Below are 22705 nucleotides of genomic sequence, written 5' to 3'. Positions count from 1 at the left end.
GTTCCAGTAATAATTCCTGAATACCCAAAGAAGACTGAAAGTTTTAAACATTTAGGGCCCGATTTTCAAAAGTGCAAAGCATTCAACAGTTGCTACATTCAGAGTGCTTTTGAAAATCTGCTCTCAGTTGTGGCTGCTGGCTGAACACTTTCGAAAATCTAGTGCATAAGGTCAGCTCCTCAGCTGATGTCAATGAGCAGTGCACCATTGACTTACACCAGGTGAGGATCTGACACTTAAAGTAAAACTGGAGGAGGAGGAAGAGGAGGAGAAAAGAGCAAAGCTGCTCATGTGGATATAGGAGATAAATCAGCAGTCCTTTAAAGTCTGCAGTGTAGCATCCTTCAATTGGAAAAAAAAAGGAATTAAAATTTTGAACATTTCTCTCACTTTTTAAATACGTGGCACATAAGTGTTTACATAATTATAAAAGAGAGGAGGAGTTAAAAAGCTAGAACATTTTTATTTACTTATTTTACTGATATTACATAAGAGGGTTCAAATATTGTGCAAAAATGTTGTGGTGACTTGCAATGCATTTCATGCCACATTTGGCATAAGCATAAATACAGGATAAAAGTATCATCATGAACTCTGCATGTGTGTGAAAGAGTATGTGTGAGAGAGACTCTGTCCTGTCTTGGATGGACTCCAAAGTGTTCAACTGTTTTGCAAGAGGATCTCAGCTCTTTCCTCTCTGCCAACCTGAAGTTCTGAACATGCATGTCTTTATGGCTTTGGTAATAAATTAACTGTCTAAACAGAAAGGAACAAAACTAAATTAACAGTAAAGTGTGCACATGGGTGGGATCCAGCAGTATGTGCAAAGCTGTTCTGTCCTGTGCTAACTCCATACAGACACATTCACCTCTGCCTTCACAAACTTGGCCCTTCATAAAGTTTGTGAGGGCACAGGGTGAATGCATCTGTATGGAGTGAGCACAGGACAGAACAGCGTTGCACATACTGCTGGATCCCACCCATGTGTGCACTAGTCCTGGTTCTCAGCAGACAAGGGAAATCCAGGATGCAATATGTTCACACATTCTGGAAGAGCTGGGAGCCAGATGGCAATTTTGGTGACTATGGTGATAGACATTAGGTCACCCTATCCTGCCCACATTACCTTTTGGGGGGGGTTGATCCCCTGCAGCTGATGTTTATGTACCTATTGACTTTAGAAAAGTGTGAGGGCACTGTGATGTCACACCCCATATTCTGCATAGAAATGATATGAATATGACATATGATATTATATGAATATGGCATAAATAAGATATACTTTATGCAAGATGGCTCATGTAAGATATCATTGGAAAGGTTATGATTTACTGAATGTGATTATTCAATTTTTATGCATGTATCATTTAGGTATCTAAAGTTAGGAATATTGACTCTGTAACAATTACAACTGGGTGTGTACTTGGAGGGAACGCCCCCCAGACAGTAGACAATCCTCCTGAATGACCCATTAAAAAGAAGAATGTGAAGATACTAATCTCTCTCCTTCCTGAGAGGCATCCTGGGACTCAGCTGTAACACTACCAGGTCAAGTGATAAGATGACCTGATACAAAATACCACTTTGGACAGAGCTGTTACTTTTCCTCTATAGAGGGATGGAGATAAAACAAGTATTCCCACATTTGGTAAATCCTTTTTAAAGGATGAGGAGGGAGTTGATTGGGACTGTCCTCCATTGCCTACCCAAGAAGAAGGACTGCTGAAAAAAACCTGAATGGACAAGGGAACTAACCTGAAAGGAAAGGCAGGGGTGAGTCCAGACTGAGACAGGGGTCCAATCTGTAAGTAAAATAACTGGAACTCTAAGCTACTGAGACTCTGCAGCATATCTAAAATAACATTTAGGTAAGAGATTATTTCTTGAATCTAGTCTCTTTAAGATTTTAAGATTAGTATGTGTCTTTTGTTTTATTTGCTCAGTAATCTGCTTTGTACTGTTTGCTATCACTTATAATCACTTAAAATCTGCCTTTTATAATTAGATTTATTTTGTTTATTATTAAACCCAGTTTGTGCAATTTCTAATGGGGGGCAAGACGTTGTGCATCTCTCTCTTCATAGTGATGGAGAGGGTGAATTTTTATGAGTTTGTGCTGTGCAATTCTTTCTATACAGTGCAAGACAGTATTATTTTGGGTTTATTCTCCAAAAGGGGTGTGTACGTGAGTGCTGGGTGAATGCTCTCACACAGAGGTGGCTTCAGTCTGTGTCTGCAGCTGGGTGTGGCCCTACCTCTGTGTGTGTGCTGCAAGAGGCTGGAGAGCAAAACAGGGAGAGGGAATCCAACCTAGTGGAGCAGAAGAGGCATCGGTACATCAGGTGGCATCCCCAAAGCATGAGTCTAACTCATCACAGGTGCCTACTCCAGGCTGACACCTTTGGGGGTGGGTTTGTGCTGTGCCGGGTGTCTATACACTTATACTGCCATCATAGTGCAATATTTCTGTTTTATGTTAAAACTGGTCTTAACAGTGCCTTATCTGGAGCACTCAATTTTAATGACTAGAAAAACAGTTCTGTAAAGGGTTGGGAGAGGCTTCAGAACTTCCTTCTTTACACTGATCCCTTATAGCAGTGATTATAGCACTTTTTTTTGCCTATTATGCATGACTACACCCAAGTTCTGAAGGTTTGCTGGGGGCAGCAGGGCAGGGGTCTGATTAAGCACTGTTCACTGCATGATGTCTTTGCTATTAATTTAGTTTTGCTCCCTTCTGTATGGACAGTTAATTTATAACCAAAGCCATAAAGACATGCCTGTAAACTTTTCCTGTGTTTTTTTATTTATTTTGCTGCTGGTGAACGGAGCAGTTTGTTCTGAGTGCAGTTCACTGTCCTTAGCTCTCTGTTTTTTTCTTTTAAATTAAACGTTTAGGACTTGCGGGGTGGGGAAGGAAAATGGCATGGGAGAGACAGAGAATTCGTTCCAATGTTATGGTAAGAGACACTTACAGAAATCAAATTCCTGTGCTATGAATCAAGAGAATCCATGCTACACCTTGAGAAATGATCTTGTTGATCTTAGTCAGCAAGGAGAGTGTACACACAGAAGTAAATCAAATGGTAATATTTATTGAAAGTGACTCATGTAACATATTGGTAAACCTTTAAAAAAATGCAAATGAAAACACAATGGTTCAGACTTCTTGAGCAATGTGTACATTTTATTGTTTCTAAACCCAACTCCTTGCCCACCACCTGGGGAATTGCTGTGGAAAATTGCTCAGCGGGACAAACAGGGATTTCTCCTGTGTGGGGTTTGGGAACCGGACACTTACTGGGCTTGGTGGACAACCATGGGCTCATCTTCCCCTACCTGCATGCTATGGTGGTTTCCTCTGCAAGGGGTTTCAGGTGCTAGCAGCTGGTGTTCTGCCCGTTCTTCAGCAGACTCCTTCCTGTCACTAGTTGGGGTTGGATTCTCTGAGCAACAACACCCTGAGAAGCAACCGGAGATGGGGGTGGGGAGGAGGAGAAGCAAAAGGAGGTGGTGAAGTTCTGAAAGAGGGGCTGCAGCTATGACGGCAGGTGAGCCCTGAATGTGTTCCACCACCAGCTGAATACATGATTGTATCAATACATGATCCAGTTCCCTTTGGGCAAATTCCCATTCCCTCTGGGCATAGTCCCAGTACCCGAGGCATGTCTCCTGCTCCAGGAACCAGTTCATCAGTGCTTTTTCCTGCTGAAAAGTATGATCCTCCTGTGCCCTGAGGAAATCAAACTGTTCCTGGATTCTTCTGTCCATGCGAATTAGCAGGTTCTCCAGGGTCCTTTTTCATTTGCTGTCTCTGGGGTGCTGTTCCTGCCCTCCTGGTGGAATTGTTTTCCCTCTTGGCAGTGGAAAGACAAGAGTATCATTATATATTTTACCTGTGAAGGAAGCAAAGAATCCCCCCACTTAACATAACAGAGCTGCCGAAGACCACAACATTGATAAATGTTAGGAATGTAATTTTTATATTCTCCTTCATTCTCAGATAACTTTAGGAGCTCCTGGGAAAGGAGCAGAAGCTAATAATGTAAGATAGCTGTACTCATGTTTTTTTTGTTTATATATTATATATATATAATGCTTACAGTGTATCAAGGGCCCAATTGGGGTAGGGTTTGTCTTTTTACTGGGTGACATTAACTGTTACCTATATTTTTCTGTAAAGGGTTGCCATTATCTGGAGAACACAGCATTTTTCAAGGTACCAGAATGGACAAGTCCTCTGGAGAAGATCCAACAATCTATGCCAAGCAATGTTTCTGCTAATGATCTCCCCTCTCCATATTGCTGAATAGAGGAGTTTAGTCAGCTGTGAAGGTGGACTAAGCACATGTGTGCAGCTGTTAAACCTTAAGAAGCAGTCTGAATTTCTGCTACACCAAAAAAAAATTGCTGAAATATACTTACAGGACTGGGAAGCATTTTTAAAGGTGATTGACAGTATTCTATGCTAGCAGATGGAGTTCCTAAGGCAGAGGAAAAGTGAACTACTGAAGATGGCCACACACACCCTAACATCCTACTGACATCTTCAGAATATGCAGCCCCTGTGTCCACTGAACAGCAATGAAAGGGACAGCGAAGAAAGAGACATACCCCAACTTAATTTTGTCCCGAGTGTGCCAATTAACACTGCAAGCCAGTTGCCCCCAGAGCTAAGGGGCACAGTATTGTGTTTGTGCAGCTGCCAGAGCAGATCCATCATCCACCCTCACTTCTCCCTGGTCCTGCAGAGTGCCTCAGAGCAGAGAGAGGCCAGACACCAGGGACTGGGAATGGTTAAAAATATTTCCAATTCACAGGGAGAAAGAACTGCTCTGATGTTCTTTGGACAATCAATCAAAGGTAAATTCTCCCTTCTTGGACCTAAGTATTCTTGCACGTAGAAAAAACACCCCCATCCCACCTCCTGCATTCCATGTGGCTTCCATTCATAGGGGTGGGAAAACCGGGGTCAGGGAAGGATGTTTGAGGGGATCTGTGAATTACTCTATGTTTTCTACAACTGTCCTACTGCAGCCATCCCCTTTCCAATCCCACCTCAACCCTCTCTTTCTCCCAGTCCACGCTACCCTGGACTAGCACCGGCAGTGTTCTGGCCAAGAAATGCAAAGACGGGGGGAAGGGAAAGGGGGGGGGAGACAATGATAGCTTGTTAATAATCTTTGTTAGAACTTCCAGTAAATGCATAACAGTGGTTCATGGGATTTCAATAAAAGCTTTCATTTATACCTCTGCCTGGCTCTGGCACCATTTTGGGGTAAAGTAGAGCAGGGACTGGGCTTTGGGCATACAGCACCAGACCAAGAGGAGATATTGGTGGGGAGGGTTGGGATGCATCGTCAAATGTATAAACCTTGGATTCTGGTTCTGGCTGTGGCTTACAGTCCTCTTGAGGGTAGCTCAATCAGCTCCCTCTGGGCAAAGGGGAAGAATCATATGTTCCTCTTCCTTCAGGTCTCCCAGGGCTTCCTCCTTGCTTTCCCCATCATGGATACTCCATCATATGATACGGCCGGCAGGCTTGAGGAGGGGGTCATGAGCCACTGCAGGCTCTGTCCTGGTTGTTCTGGAGAGCACCCAGCCCAACCTATTGCATCACAGGCATATATGAACTCTCTCCTGGAGTGTTTGTGCAAATTCTTCACTTTCCAGTACAGGACCCCGAGGTGATTCCTGTGTTCCTGGCTGTGCACTGCAGTCCAGTAAATGCCCAGCTTCTTCAGCCACCATGAAATCTCCCAGTACAAGTGACGGTACTTCCTGATGGTGTACCCTGACCACACAATGATGAGGACCCCTGTGTGCTCAGTGGACCAGGCAGCTGCTCTAGGAACATGATCCATGTAACTCTGTACTGCCCAGAGTGTAGCAAAAACTGTTCTGAAGTGGTCACTGCAGCTCACTTCTACCTCTGGCAAAGGAGGGCCCAGGACATTGGGTAAGGGTCAGGTAGAAAATGGGGGACTATTGAAATACGAGACCTGGTATACTCCCCTAACTCCTGTTCACCCCACATGTCATTTAACTAATTTTACATGCTGTACAAGTCTAAACACAGTAAACCACAAAAATCTAAATGTACTATACAGTAAATGCATTACCAACACCTATGTGATTTTGGCAGAACTTGTAGTAGGAAACAGTACTGAGATGTATTAAATCTTAGTTTACTTCCCTTGACATCTCATCTACATTGTCTCCAAATGTCAGACATTTGAACACTGGGACAAAGAAGGCACAAACTCTTGGCTTTTTCCTTACATTTCTTAGGCCTCCTCACCCTCTTCTTTCTCTGTTCTCACTTGCTTTAATTTGAAGGATTACCTCCATGTTGATAAGTACATTTTAAAGAACAAGCCCACCTTTTCTATTTCAGAAGGCTTTGAGCTACAATCCACTGGAATAATGGAATTGTCAGCCTCAAGAATGAGATGTGTGTGTGCAGGAGACAAAACTTCCTTGGCCATAGAAAAGTTGAACTTTCTATGGGCATTTTTTAGCTTATACAGCGGATACAGTATGAAAGATATTGCTGGTTTGAGCTGCATTCTCCTAAAAGCACAAGGAATCTCTCTCAGCAGAGTGATAGATTTCCCAATAGGAAAAAAGGAAATTATTGCAGCCACTGTTGTGTTATTTGGATTTCTATTATGCATATTTGTTATTCTAAACAGCCTTTGAGAAAGAAAATAATTAGATTCAAAAGCATTTTTAGCCCATCCTGTGAGCTAAAACACCCACCTCAAGGTCTACATAGTTTAACAGCAAACTTCTCTGTTCTCCCAGACTCACCCACTTAAGTTCAAGAGGTTCTACATGAAATGCAGGTTTTTAAATTCATTTAATTTCAAACTCAGTTATCTAAAAATACCAGAGCAAAATCATTCAGTGTCACAGATATTTCATTACTCTTAAATGAATCCATAAAAATCTGTGACCTTGTGTGATATGATCTCTGGCAAAGTATAGTACTCATAACCAGCAATCCAGATTTCCAACACCCTTAATAAGATGTAATTATAGTAAGTCATATTTAGCTAGGAAAATGCAGAATTAGCTACATGACATTCACTGTGACGAAACTGTGTCTCTAGAGTGGGGGAAAAAATTAAAACTTAAGTACCCTTCAGCAGACTGAAAATAAATTTATCATGAACCTATATGATGTTCTGAAACATGGGTGCTCATATCCGCAGCACAGTTGGGGGATTGATAGCTCTAAACATTAAGCTTAAATAGACTAAAGCCATTAATAAAACAGTCATCTTTTAGGTTGTTATCCTTAATTCAGTTAGTCACACTGTCTTTGTTTGATGTAATATGTGTGGAAGTCACTACACAATATAAATGTGTTACTGCCTTTGTCGTACATTATACTTCTCTTTTTGTAATATCACTATAAATGAATTGCCAACTACACATGGAGCGGCATAAATTCCAAGGCCTGAAGAGACCACTGAGATGATCTAGTATGCTCCTGGGGGAATTCTGCGCATCCATTCATACCGTCCACAGATTTCTTTGCTCCTCCCACAGAAAAATGGGAGAGCAAAGAAATCTGTGGGGAACATGCACCCATTCCCTGGCAGCCAAAGCGCGTCTGCTGGGAGCAATCGGCAAAGACACAGATCCACAGGGGGTATGGGGAGGTTGGGCACGTGTGTGTTTATGGAAAGACGTCAGGAGACGTCAGGGGATGGGGCTGGGCGCATGCCAGTGTGCCAACAAGTGAGAGAGACTTAGGGCTTGTCTACACTGGCAATTTACAGCACTGCAATTTTCTCATTCAGGAATGTGAAAAAAACACCCCCCTGAGTGCAGCAAGTTTCAGTGCTGTAAAACGCCAGTGTAGACAGTGCACCAGTGCTCAAAGCCATGCCCCCAGCACTGGGAGCTACACCTCTCATGGAGGTCGGATTTTTAGAGCTCTGGGAGAGCTCTCTGCCAGTGCTGCGCCGTGACCACACAAGGCACTTTGGCGTTGCAGGTGTAGACTAGTCCTTACTCTGTCTCTCTCGCTGTTGAGGCATCCCAGGGTAGGGTTGTGTGAGACAGGGTTTATCTCTGAGGTAGAGCAGAAATGTAACAACTAAGCAGGCAGGCTGCTAATGTTCCCATTGTCAGTTAATTGTTCCCATTTTTATTCAATTAAGGCTCCTTTCCATTGCCAGAGTGTTGTAAAGGAACCTTACTGTAAATGACAGCAAGGGAATCCTCAGCAAGGGAGATCTATGTGCTTTCCCCCTCTTTTCCTGTGCCAAAGTGGCAAAATGGGGTTAGATTACAGCTCAGGATGTATTTTACTTAACCTATTTAAAAAAAAAATGCAGGACAATAATTAGAAAATCTGTTTCATGTGTGAAAGTCTGAGCAATTTAAAGTGATATTCTACTTTACTTTTATTTTGGTGTTCGGTATTCTGTAACGTAATTTACATGAAAATCCAGGATTATCACTGGAATGCAGGGTATTAGTTACCCAGTATTTGTAATTTAACTTTCATGAGTTTAGGAAATGCTGAACATTTATTATGATTTTTTTCCCTATGGAAGTTTAAATAAATTACCAAAATACGTGAAACTGGTGTGATTATATTGCATTATTTTGACAAATAAAATATGCAGAATTTTCCAGATTTTTTAATTTTTTGGTGCAGAATGTTTTAGTTTTCGGAGCAGAATTTCCCCAGGAGTATTAGTATGACCTCCTGCATAACACAGGCCTGCAGTATATCCTGTTTGAACTAGAGCATATTTTTTAGAAAAAAATCCAGTCTTGATTTAAGAATAGACCTGTAATAACAGCAGGAGAAAATAAAGTTTTTATGTCTGGCGGTTACAACATATAAAACCGTCAGCTCATCTAAGACATCTGACATCCACCAAAGATGCACACAAGTATTGCTTCGGCTGGGGTAGTACTTGAAGCAAGTATTCAGATCATCTCCATCTATGCTGATGTCATCTATGTCAAGGCAACACCGGCATAGAGGGAAATGATAGCTGCTCAGTCCCACAATAGTGTTAATCATTCTTCACTAATCATTCTGCACTGTACTAGCTCCACCTATCCCAGCCCTCCATTCCTTCCTTACTGCAGGGCATGGCATCAACTAAGGAATTATTCTCTTGGTGTCTCTTCTATACCTCACCGTTCTTTTTTTGCCACACTACCCTTACTCCAGCAGGCCTAAGAGCAGCCAAGGTAAATTTGTTTAATTTAGTCCTAAATATTTTTTTTCAAAACAAGACTGCTATGGCACCATTAATCAAACAAGTGTGCTGGATCTTGAGTCCTACTTCAATGAACTGGTGATGGCACAATAAATTCAGTCTTGGGATTTTCTGATGTGCAAAGTTAGGATGGTTAAAATTTGTATGTATTTTTCTTTAAACAATGATCTCTGTTTTCTGATTGTGGCCTGTATCTTCAGTTTAAATACCTGAAATGTAGTCTGCTAGAATCCAACCAGCTCATGTTCTTTTTACCCTGTCCTGAAGAAATGACTGCTGTATCTTGACGTGTTTTGGTTTGCTGGCATCATCTAATTGCTGATTTTTCCTGTTCATTTCTTGCACTGTAGTGGCAGTGTTACATTAAACATTTCTGCAAACAATAAGAATTTTAATGGTGAATTTTAAATTAACTGAACTGCTGCTGGAAAACGTAAAAAAATCACTTACATATTAGAAGCCAAACATGTTTCTGTGACAGTTGAAGAAGGTCCTGTTGCTGTGGCACTTGCTTTAAAATAAGAAATTTCCTGCTGTGACAACAGATCTAGCCTGTGTGTACATCTTAACATTTCCAGTTATGTTATATTTATAATTGAACCAGAGGACTTTTGTAAAAGTTTTAAGTGCTGAAAAAATACAGCTTTAAATTTACTGTTGTGTACTCTCTGTTTTGCAAATGGTCATTCAGCTTTTAAAGCACCCTCCAGATCCACTAATATTACACTTTTCTTTATGAAACGTTCTGGAATAAAGCCCCTATGATTAAGTCAGAAAAGTTTAAAATGTAAGAGTCATGCACAGAAGATTTTGCAGTTTAAATAGACAAAATGAAGGAGAAAAGAAGCGACAACAGAGAGGTTAAATAAGTGATTCTTACTTGTTGCATCTTGTTTCAAATCAGGTTGTCAGATCTTTAGGGCAGGGACTATTTCATCATCTGTGTTTGTACAGTGCCTAGATCTTGCTTGATGTCTTTGGTACTATACTAATTAATAATACTAGCAGAAAATAATATATTCTGTCAAAAAAGTATCTTGGAGCTGAATTTTAAAACAAAATTAAAAAATATAGGGTTGAACAACTGCATTTATCTAGTATGTGAGATGACCAATAGGAAAAGTCCAATGAGGATATTGATTTACAAACAAAATATTTTGTGCAACAGTCGAATGCTTTTATCTTACAGAAGTCCAGAAGAATAACACTGTGATATAGTAAATGCAAGGGGGAAAAACAGTTAATGATTGACCTTTGAAGATTTTACACCCCCCCTCATTCTTTGTATTTTTAAATTTTAAGCAGGGTAGGAAAGAGAAAAGAAGGCATGTATAGAAAAATGAGTTTGACATGATAGCCTTAAGATAATCTTCTTTTTAAAAAAGGTTAGCTTCAACAAAATTATTAGCTGTTGCTACTAAGAGCCACTGTTGGCAATTAAAATTATATTTAGCATGAATCTCTCAGACCCAAAGTTCCCCACAAGGAGTCTTAAATCGCAAGTCTCTTACACCCATATCTCCAAATAAAAAATGATTTTTCTATTTCTTATCATGAATCTTTCAACCCACTGTTCCTAACAAAAATTATTCTTCCATCTTGTCATGAATCTGTCAAAGGCACTACTGCCAACAAAAATGACTTCTCTAATTTATGTCTCCTTCTCTGAATCTCTCAGACCTGTGTTCCCAATAAATATATATATATATATATATATATTCTTTTTGAGATCCACAGCCCCAGGTGAAAATGACTTAACTTTTTTAAAAAACTTTTCCCCTCCACACCTAAAGTTCTCTTACAGCCATAAGCTTCTAACTTCACAAAAAACAAATTACTTATTTCCATGGATGATTCTCCTTAGAGTTATATTAACAAAACATTTCTTTAATCACAAACTACTAAGAGCCACCATTTGTAATGTTGTTACTTCCTTAAATATCTGAAACCCAAATATTTGAGGGGGAAAAAACTCAGTTATCTTGAGTTTCTCTAGTTCAAAATATAGGTTCTGTCAATGCATTATTGAATGAAATGCTAAGATTCCCCATGCAAATTCCAATATTACACATTTTAGTCTCCTTTAATATTTACCTTAAATTACAAATCCACACAAAATCCAAAATTCTTCTCCTTTTAAGTCAGAGTCCAAATTTGAAAAGAGAGATTAGGTTTTGCTAGGAAGGATATTTGTATTAAAGACTTCTCATTTTTATCAAGAACTTTAGCTAAAGCAAACCAGCTATTTTCATGCATAGATAATTACAAGTCAGAAAGCAGTGTCTGAAACCAATGCAACTGTACCAGTTAAAAAGAACAAAATGCAACATGATATTGTATTGTATTGTATCGTAGCACCAAATAATGCATTGTACTAGCCACTTCAAGGAAGTCAGGAATCTACATTTCTTTCCTTCACTTACTCATGTCAATGGAAACATTTTCATTGGTTTCAATGAGAGTTTGATTTATCCATTTGTGAATTACAGTAATTGGAGGCAATCTGAGAGACAAATTCCATATATAACTGTGTATGAAAGTCTGGAATCTTGAAGTGATAAATGAAATAATGAAAGAGTGCTAAAACAAAATAACCTAGGGAAAGTAAAGAATATCATAAATAAACTTGAATGAATATGTATTAATGTGTTTTATTAGGTTTATTTATGCATTATTAGGCAGTGTGGCCTAGTGCATAGAGCACTTGATGAGCACATGGGAGACCTGGGCTCTATTCCCAGATCCACCCTTGACCTGCTGGATAACAGTAGCAAGTCACTTCTCTCCTGTGCCTCAGATTCACCATCTCTAAAATGGGGATAGTGATACTTACCTTCTTAGAAAGCACTTTGAGGTTTATGGCGGAAAAAAATATTTTAAAAAGGCCAATATTGTTATATTACATGTCAATGCCCACTCTCATCATGCTGAAGTTAGCTCTATAAATGTAACATAAGCAAATTAGGGAAATGTGGTCTAGATGAAATTACTATGAGATGGGTGTACAGCTGATTGTAAGACCATGTTCAAAAAAGTAGTTATAAATGGTTCACTGTCAAACAGGGAGGGCATACCTAGTGGGTTATGTCAGTGCTGTGTCCAGGACTATTCAATATTTTCATTAATGACTTTGGCAATGGAGTGGAGAGTATGCTTACAAAATTTGCAAATGACACCAACCTGGGAAGGATTGCAAACATTTTGGAGGATAGAATTCAAAACAGCCTTGAATAGAGAATTTGTCTGAAATCAACAAGATGACATTCAATAAAGATAAGTGCAAAGTTCTACGCTTAGGAAGGAAAAAATCAAATGGGGAAAAACTGGCTGGGTGGCATTACTTCTAAAATGAATTGGGGTTCTAGTGGATCACAAGTTGAATATGAGTCAACAGTGTGATGCAATTGTGAAGAAGATTAATATCATTCTGGGGTGTATTCATGGAAGTGTCATATGTAAGACACATGAGGCAATTTTCCTGTTCTACTCGGCACTGGAAAAGCCTCAGCTGGAATACTGTGTCCAGTTCTGGATGACACACTGCAGGAAAGAGCTGGACAAATTGAAGAGAGTACAGAGGAGAGCAAAAATCATTAAAAAAAATTCCAAAAACTTGACTATAAGGAAAGGTTTAAAAAACTCGGCATATCTAGTCTTGAGAAAAGAGGACTGAGGGGGACTTGATAACAACCTACAAATACATTAAGGGCTGATATAAAGAGGATGGGAATCAATTGTTCTTTGTGTCTGCTGAAGGTAGGAGAAGAAGCAACAGGCTTAATCTGCAGCAAGAGAGATTTACTTTCTAGCTATAAGGGTAGCTAAATTCTGTAATAGGCTTCCAAAGGAAGGGTGTAGAATCCCCATAATTAGAGGCTTTAAAGAACATGTTGGACAAACAAATGTTGGGGATGGTCTAAGTTTACTTGGTTCTGCCTCAGCACAGGGGGATGGACTAGATGACCTCTCAAAGACCCTTCCAGCTCTATGGTTCTATGACTGAATATGAGATTTCAGTCAACTGTTAAATACATACATTCAAAATATGTAGAAAGTCTCCAAATATGAGAGCTAATATGGCAAAATTTAACTATTTTACCTGATTTTTTAAAAAATACAAATATATACAGTTTCAGAAAGCACCAGGTATGAAGGCCTCTTCTAACATTTAACACTGGAACATTTTATGTTACTGAGGTAACCCTTCTGTCAGGTGGACCCAGCAGCAACCAGGGCCGGGTTCAATATCTAGGGGTTCCTTTTCAACAATACAACACAGAACCAGCTCAAGCCACCACCCAGTAATCTGAAAAAATTGCACACCACCCCTGGGTGCCTCTGAGAGGTAATACTTCCCCACTCACAAGCACAGAGTCTGAGTGTAGAAAAGAAACTTTTAATGAAAGGCGAGAAGTTACCTGAGATTAATTAGGGAAAATGCCACAAGCAGGATTCATAAACATAAAACTGTGAGCAGGACACCCACCCCAGGGTACTCATGTTCATGAGTTCTACAACCAAAAGTTCCTTTACTTTGCCCCTCTCTGCTCCCTCACCATATCCCACTCACAATGGTTGTCCTTGTTCATTGAGGACCCAGGGTTCAGAGGTGCATCTGTGTGAGTTCATCTCCCAACTCGGTATGACAGGTCACTCCATATTATTTATGAAAATATGCTTATGGTATGAATAAGACATAACTGAGATGTACTTTATACGATATGGGTCTTGTAAGATATCATTGGAAAGGTTATGATTTACTGAATGTGATTATCCAATTTGTATGTCTGTCTCATTTTTGTATCTGAAGTTAGGAATATGGACTATGTATTTCAACTATACTACTTTGGGTGACACCCACTGCTAACACTTCAGGTACAACAGTGGAAAAGCCAGACAGGGCTGATGACCCATCAGCAAGAACAGTGGACTGTGAAAAAGCTTGGCCTTCCTGCGTCTGCTCCATACTGCCACTGACTCATGGACACTGTGATACTACAGAGTCAGGTGGTCTTGTCACCTGATACTAAACATTATCTAGGACTTCTTTCAACTGGAAGGGAAGGCGGGTAAAGTTTTGGAAACAAAGGATTTCCGCCTTATGTAAATCCTATTTAAGGGTGAGGAGGAAGGCAAACGGGACTCCTCCCCTCCATGGCCTGTCTGCCCAAGAAGAATGACTGCTAAAGCCACCTTAAGGGAAAGCAAGGGGAGAATCTAGATAGAGACAGGGGTCCAGTCTGGAAATGAATATAATTGGAACTCTAAACCACAGAAACTTTGCAACCTGCCTAAAATAACATTTAGGGTGAGAATTTACATTTTGTAACCTGGTTTTTATGTATATTGAGCTTAGCTTGCATATTTAACTTTATTTGGTCAGTAATTGGCTTTTTTCTGTCTCTTATCCCTTATATTCAGTTAAAATTCACCTTTTGTACTTAAACTTATTTCTTGTTTATAATATAACCCAGTTTATAATATAACCCAGTTTATATAATTAGTAACTGGTGGGAGGAGGAAGGAGTTGTGCATATCTCCCTCCACATTGAGGGAGGGGGTGAATGTCATAAAACCTTTGGGTTTGTACCTCTTAAAGGGAGTGGGCACCGGAGTGTTGGGGCAAACCCCTAAGGCTGAATCATTCCAAAGCGGATCTCTGAATCTCTGTGCAGTGGGGTGTGGCCCTACTCATGTGCTTGGCTGGAAAAGACTGGTGAGCCTAACCCAGCAAAGCCAGATAAAGGGGACCCAGGCTGACAGAACAGGCTGACTCAGTGGCATCCCAGCACATCAGGTGACACTCTAAAAGGCCCAAACCTGTCACACCGGGGAAGGAGGCACCTTGGATGCTCTGCCATCTGAGCACTTGCTCGTCACCTGCAGCTCCTCTCTGTTGGCTGCCCCATCAGCCGTGGCTCCTTTCTGCTGGCCTCTCTGCCAGCTGCTGTTCCATGCCACCTGGCCAACCTGCCAGTTGCTGTTCCTCACCACCTGTCTGCCCTGCCAGCTGCTCGCGCTTGCTACTTTCATCTGTCACCGATCAGTTCATAGAATCATAGACTTAAGGTCAGAAGGGACCTTTATGATCATCTAGTCTGACCTCCTGCACAATGCAGGCCACAGAATCTCACCCACCCATTCCTGTATCAAACCTGTGTCTGAGCCATTGAAGTCCTCAAATCATGGTTTAAAGACTTCAAGGTGCAGAGAATCTTCCAGCAAGTGACCTGTGCCCCACGCTGCAGAGGAAGGCAACCCCCCCCCAGGGCTTCTGCCAATCCAGGTGGTGGTGGTAGCTGAGGGTCCTGAGTGCTGTGGACAGGCAGAGCCCCCAGCACAATCAGTCAGGAGAAGATGAAGTCTCAATGGAACTGATGCAGATTTTGGATCCAGACATCAGAGCACTTACTGGGGGGTGGGGGTTGTAGGGAAAGAACAATAGTTCAAGGGAGAACACTAGATTTGTTTATGGGTAAACTGATGGCTCAGGGGAGTATACCAAAGTTGTTTTTTTCAGACTAGATAATAGGAACTGATCATTTCTGGGTATGGACGGTGTTCCTTTGAGGGAACTCACAATGCAATTAGGCAACTTCAGTATTTTGGATTCCCAAAAAGGATTTATTACTAGAATTGGTCTGATAACCACTGAGTTGGATGTGTGCAGGCGTGGGTTCATTAGCATCTGGAGCAGAGATCCCCCATCCCCCATCCCTGCTTTTCTGGTCCCAGGGTTCATTGCGGTTCTTGCCTTGGAATCTCTGTTCTCCATTCTGTATGCTAATGGAGATGCCTCGCTGTCCCATCTTTGATGCAAATGAGGCTAGGGCAGTTCCTTAATCCTGTCACCCTTGTCCAGAGGGGGTTAGGTATGTATCCCCCTGTCTTTTCATTGATTTTTGTAAGTCTTTCTTCTGATTGGTTTTGGTTCAAGCAAACTCACCCTAGCCAGCAAACAGCTATTCAGTGGTCACCTGGCCAACTTCAGACCAGTGATATACTAGTAAAAAGCTCTGTATCTCATTTCCAGTCCCCTGAGCCATCCAGTGCCTGTATGCTTTTTCACCTTTTCATTTCAAAGGTAGTAAATGCTTCCATTGCTTACATCTAGCAGAGGGATTATCATTTAAATTCTCTGGGTAATTTGTCATACACTAGCTTTCTCATTATTATTTACATGCATGCCTGTCATGTCAAGCCTCAGCTCTAGATTCAAGATTTACTGTCACTGCTGAGCTGGGAGCACTGATTTTACAGTCTGTGAGGCTCAGCTTTGATAGCCCCCAAAGATGTAAGAGAAATGTATGGGTGACTTCCCATTGCCTTAACCCACATTACATGCTTTGTTGCATTTATTTTTATCACGTCTTTATTCTGGCCTCAGGTGGAGCTTGAATTTTAAATGCTAATGAGATATTTAGTTACATAACTGAGAATAGCTCAAGAAGTAGAGGAAAACAAATCCAAAGCAAGATACAAAAGCTAACCCTACTCAAGAGACAGCAGGCCCTACTGGATAGAGCACTAGGGAAGAGAAAGGAAAGCTGACACTATCCCTGGCACTGACACTGACCTTCTGTGTGACCGTAAGCAAATCATTTCACTTCTCCTAACCACCCCTTTCCCCTTTGTTGTCATGTGTATTTAGACTGTACAGTGTTCAGGGCAGGAATTGATTCTTACTTACGTCGTGTGTGTAGTACAATGGAACCCCAGTCTCTGATGGAGCCTCTAATATTACTGTGGTACAAATAAAGTAATAATCTACTGCACACCTATGGTACACCCTGATTCCATACCTGAGACATATTTTTCCAAATTAATTTACTAATAATTATAATTTAAAATAAGGCTACGTCTAATACTACCTGCCACTGGAGGCAGTGTGTAGTCTACATGTAGCTACATGCTGCAGTAAAAACACATCTGTGCCCCTATTGTGGCATGTGGCTACACATGTCAGTGAAAGGCTCAGAGGGGAGACAACAAAATGACTTCAGCAGGTCCTTGCTCTGAGGGCTTTTCACTGCAGTGAGAAAAGTCGCTAGCAGGGTGGAGGCTCAGCCTTTCTCTGCTGCCAGAGCCTTTCTTCATTGCCAGAGCCTTTCCCTGTGCCATGGGGAATGGCTCCAGCAGTGGGAAGCTGGCAAAGTCTTTCCCAGCTGCTGGAGTATCCTTGACTTTAAGGCCAGAGTCACCACCAGGATCATATAATCTGCCCTCCTGAACATCACAGGCCACAGAATTTCATCCAGTCACTCCTCCAGTCTTTCCCCACTGCTGGGGTCTTTCATTGCATCAGGGAAGGGCTCCAGAGGCTGAAATCTCATTTAAGGGGTAGAAATATAGCAGATCCTCCCACCTCCTCATTACTATGTTATTGCTTTTGCCTGGGGGCCTGGAAATGGGTAGCATTGGGATTATGATGTCAGAGGTAAATCAGCCAATCATCAGTCTCTCCCTTTTTGCTCATGCCACATCTCTCACTTCTTCTCACTTACCCAGCAGGCTTTTAACATCAGAAATAATTTATCCATTCTCACTCCTTCTTAATACTCTTGCTTATTGATCTTTAATTATCTATTGAATAGAAATTGAAATGAAGAGGTATTTATTGCTGATTGCCATAAATATATTTAAGCTAAGACAGTGGTTTTCAACCTTTTTTCGTTTGCAAACATCTAAAAAATATCAAATGGAGGTGCAGACTCCATTGGCAACTTAACACATACTGGGACCACAGGTTGAAAACCACTGTTCTATGATGATAACAACCTTTCGCTGACCCTTTAGACATAGTCTGTGGACCCCATGGGTTCACAAACCACAGCTTGAAAACCACTGGGCTAAGATTTTCAAAAATAGCCAGTGAAAAATGTAGGCTACTAAGTCCATATTTACTTTCCTTGATGAATGGATTATATCTGTGACGTAGCTTATCTAGTAAGGGGGAATATCAGATGGCATTGAATCTCTGAAGCAACTTCCATACTATCCCCTTTCCTGTGGTTAGTGTGTGAGAGGTGGCCCTGTACACTTGTGAACACCAGCTTGTATAATACCTCCTTGAGGCCATGAGCATCTGGCAAAAATTAGAGAAGCCTGACAGGGAGCAAACTCAGGATTTGGGGAATAAAAAAGTGGTTTAAAGTCTCCTTTGTACCCATCCCATTCACCTTTCAGCAGTGCTCACTGCTCCTTGGCAACAGCTGAGGATCTAGACTTTGTACTGCCGTTAAACTTTTGGTTTTAAAATGCCTATTAATTTCTTTAACATTAAATGTTGTAAATGACAGCATGCTGTATATTCAGAATTGCCACATAGTACCAGAAGTTTTACTCGGACAAATTTGTGACTTTCATACAGCTACGATGGGTAAATGGATTGATCTTCTGTTCAAAAAGAAGATGCTTCAAAAGCAGTATAAAAAGATAAAAGAAGGTCATTTCATTTGACTTTTCTCAGCAAAGAAACAACCTGAAATATTTGCTCTAATCGGTATATTACAACTAGCTGTGAAAACTCAGGAAAAGAATAAAAATGAATAGATTATCTTGGATCCCACCTTCATTTACCCAGTTAAATAATTTTGAAGGGTGTTTTAAAACTTGAAAGGGTCAAATTTTGCCCTCAGCTCTGTAAACACAATTATCTTGGACTTCAAGGAGAGTTATGTAAGATCATCTGCCTGTGTAGTTTGCCCATAAATAATGCCTGCTGATTGAGATGTATTCTAGCAATTGTTTCTAAAACAATGTGATGCAGTTTGCATTTTATTTACTCGTGATAATATGAGAAAATAATCCAATTTAAGTTAGTCAATATCATATAATACCAAAATGTGTTGTATTTAGGCTATATACTATACTCCCAGAACATGCTAAGCTGTATTGTGGAAAGTTGCTAGTAGTTAAGGAAAGAGGTTATATACAGTTTATCTATGTTGAATCTGTCAGAAACAATACATATGTTCTCTTGAGGCTTCCCAAATATGAACTGTGTGTTAGGTACGGTTGGTGCAGTGTGCCAGAGAGGATTGGAACAGATGTCTGTACTCTGAAAAATATGTATAAAACCTAAATAAGAAAAAGGTGTGTAAGAGTTATAGAATCCTTGGAATTTTCTATCTGTTAGAAACAAGGGGAAAATAAATATGGGCAGAACTGAGCTCATAATGTGGGAAGAGTGACAATGTAACTGCTTTTAGACTGTTCGCCAGATAAGATAATACATTTCCGATCTGTATTGTGCTGATCTATCTTTGATTAATAGAATGAGCCTCATTATCGGATACCTTATCAATAAAGGAACTGAACTCTCAATAAAGTATTGACTTTTATATTTAATGTACCAAACTGAGCTTTTTGCATTTGAGTACTCTTCATTGTGGTGAAAGATAAAATAAATTGCTCCCATTCATGTTATTGCTACCTCCTTCTCCCAACTTCCTGTTACCCCCTTTGTCTGTTTCATCCATATATTGTGTCAAGTCATAAACCTAGTTTGTAAGCACTCCAGTAAAGGGACTGCCTTCTCTTGTTGATTGTTTGTATAGCGCAGTTAGGCTTTGATCCTTGAGCGGGATTCCTAAGCTCTATCGCAACATAGCAACATGTAGTTCAAAGCCAGAAGATCATTTAGTCTAACCTCCTGTACAATACATGCCACCAGACACCCCTGCCCCGAGCCCAGCAACCAGCTTTATGACAGACCAATGTATGACAGCCCTCAGAAGACTAAGCTATTATGTGCCACAATCAGAGAACAAGAGAAACCAACGTGCAACAATCCCCAAGACCCAGGCAAAGGTAATATAAATAACAATCAGGCTTGGCCAAATTAATTTTCTTTTATAGTATATAATTTTGACAAATGATACCAATGTTTCTTTTTAAGCATTTTTTCATTTTTATCTATTTAAATCAGGGATCGGCAACCTTTGGCACACAGCCCGCCAGGGTAAGCATCCTGGCAGGCCAGGCCGGTTTGTTTACCTGCTGCATCTGCAGGTTTGGCTGATCGTGGCTCCCACTGGCCATGGTTCACCATCCCAGGCCAATGGGGGCTGTGGGAAGCAGTGCGGGTGGAGGTGTGTGCTTGCCGCCACTTCCCACAGCCCGCATTGGCCTAGAGCAATGAACCTGTGGACATGGCAGTTAAACAAACCAGCCCGGTTCGCCAGGCTGCCGATCCCTGATTTAAATTTTCACAGTCATGAGAAATTATGGGGCACTGGGTCAGACAATAATTATTTAATGACAGTAGGCACTGAGATTCAAAGAATTAAAGCTTTATAATGGTTAAAACACAAATTGTCAACATGACATATCAAAATATACAAAATAAATATCAAACTTCAATTCTCAAGCAGCATTTTCTTCCTTTACCTATCTGTAAAATTTTATTATTATCAATAGAATTTTTTGTGCTGGTTTGTATGTGTACAATGTAATCAACATTTTCTGACATTTACCAAGAAAAATCTAATCCTTCCAAGCATCATAATAATAACAACAACAACAATAATAATAATAATATTCAAACAAGCCATACTAATTCAAAGTAAAGTTGGGGTGGATGCTCTGTAATTTCCCAGGATCACTATTTTTTCAGAGCCCATTTCCCCCAAACATCCAAAGAAGCCTTTTGCAGGAGATGGGGAACATCCTTCAGAGCTGGCCCAACACACACCGGGTTCAGTTGTTTGTAGAAGTGGTGGAGGAACATTTGACCGAAGCTATTTACTTGCATGTGAAATCATCATCAGAAAAACATCAATATTGTACTGTGGTTGTGGTGCATTATATTTATTACTCTGCATAATTCTGTAAGTAACATGCATTGTGTTTTTTTCCTCCTCCTCAGAAAACCAGACAGAAAGGAAAGCTTTTTGTTGCCTAGGAAAAATAAAAACTAGGTCTTTGAGATTATGTATTTGATATTATCAGCTCTCAGTGTGTTCAGTATTTTTTCTTTCTATATTTTTCAAGTTAGATCTGGCTGCACAAGACCAGGTTTGTATTGCCTCATAAATCAGCTCTCATTTAGATGAAACACCATGAAAATTCTTCAGAACTTAATATATTATTACCACATAATTTACACATTCTACAGACTGCAAAGCAGAGAACTGTAAGATAATTTCACTTTGTGCTACATCTGTTTTCAGGCTAAAAAAAAAAAGGGGGGGAGAGAGAGATTGATTCAAGGATGACTATAATGAATTATTCCACTGCTTACTTTTAAAAAAGTGATAATTGTTAACAGATTGTATACTGTATAAACTAGAGAGAGAACATTGAAAATATGTGGATCCTATAGTCACCAGTCCGAAGAACCAGGCTGCACTTGCACTTGCGATGTTAAGTCTGGGCTTTAAAAAAAATGTTTCTGACTTGTGTGATCAACATTAAGACAATTCTTTTAGAATTATATGTCAATATATACTTATTGTCATCTTACGAGAGCCAGACAAGTTATACTTGCAAATGTATGCCATCGGATGCCAAATCTGCACAGGCAGTGTCTGCGAGCTAGTCATTATTGCACCCAGTTTGGTACCAATATTTGGAGACATCTAATTGTGATAAATAATTGCACACATAAATTAGGGACACATTGTGCACATATAATTGTGTGTTTAAACTGTTTGAAATATTAGGTCTTTATTTAGCTTAATGGCGGCACCTGCCATTTTAATAAAGAGAATAAGATGAAGAACATCAAATGCTTCATTGTACTATGCAATATTCCATAACCAAGAAAACCAAGATTAAAAAAATCAAACCCAGTTTCTTACATAAAAGTTAATGAGTTAAAAATGTTTCCCTAGCTCTCTGATAGGAAAAGGAAAATTTGATATAACATACTAAACTAGTTTATTTGTACACAGGAGTCAAAATAATGCACCTGACTTATGGAATCCTTATTAAACAAGGGCTATAACCATATAGCTCTTTATTTATTACAAAGCAAGCAGACAAAAATATAGTGATCTAGAGATTCCAGTCCCTGTACCCAGTCTTAGATTTGTTTGAGTACCTCAATGTCTACCAATTGTAATTGCAGTTGGCATGAGCTGGAAATGCAGACTCATAAGACTTGCTGATTTTAGCATTATGGAGCTGAGAAAGACATGTCTCCTGCTGGTGAGAGGATTTGAATTGTTGATGGTATGAGGACATTTTACAAGACTTTCCTCTTGCAAAGTCCGTTTGTTTTGACATATTTGTAAATCTAGTTTTAATAGCTCCTAGTAATTTTTCTTGAGAGAGTTCCAAGAATAGAAGAGGTTTGAGGGAACTAAAAAAATTAAAGTGCACTTAAGGGACCTGTTAAGGTGACCTATATGGCTGGAAATGATTGACAGCTTTCTTACAGCCTTGTCAAGGTGAAGAATAGGCTTTTTCAAAGCATTTTTTAAATTTATTTTCAATTTTTTTTCCAG

At 40.2% G+C, this 22705-nt stretch overlaps 1 long non-coding RNA gene across 3 annotated transcripts in view; it reads right to left on the bottom strand.

The window, feature by feature from the left end:
* Positions 1-3169: 3169 nt before the first annotated feature.
* LOC120406621 overlaps positions 3170-22705 on the bottom strand; it is a 61198-nt gene continuing 41662 nt past the window's right edge. For all 3 annotated transcript variants that reach the window (XR_005599416.1, XR_005599417.1, XR_005599419.1), the window contains 2 exons: positions 9464-9627; positions 3170-3856 (listed from right to left, as the gene is read on the bottom strand). This is a non-coding gene — a long non-coding RNA (uncharacterized LOC120406621). The remainder of the gene's footprint in view (positions 3857-9463; positions 9628-22705) is intronic.

This window comes from Mauremys reevesii, linkage group 5, assembly GCF_016161935.1.
Source record: "Mauremys reevesii isolate NIE-2019 linkage group 5, ASM1616193v1, whole genome shotgun sequence".
Classification (NCBI taxonomy): domain Eukaryota; kingdom Metazoa; phylum Chordata; order Testudines; family Geoemydidae; genus Mauremys; species Mauremys reevesii.
The sequence above is the reverse complement of the archived record's forward strand: the minus strand, read 5'-3'. Positions and strand labels throughout refer to the sequence as shown.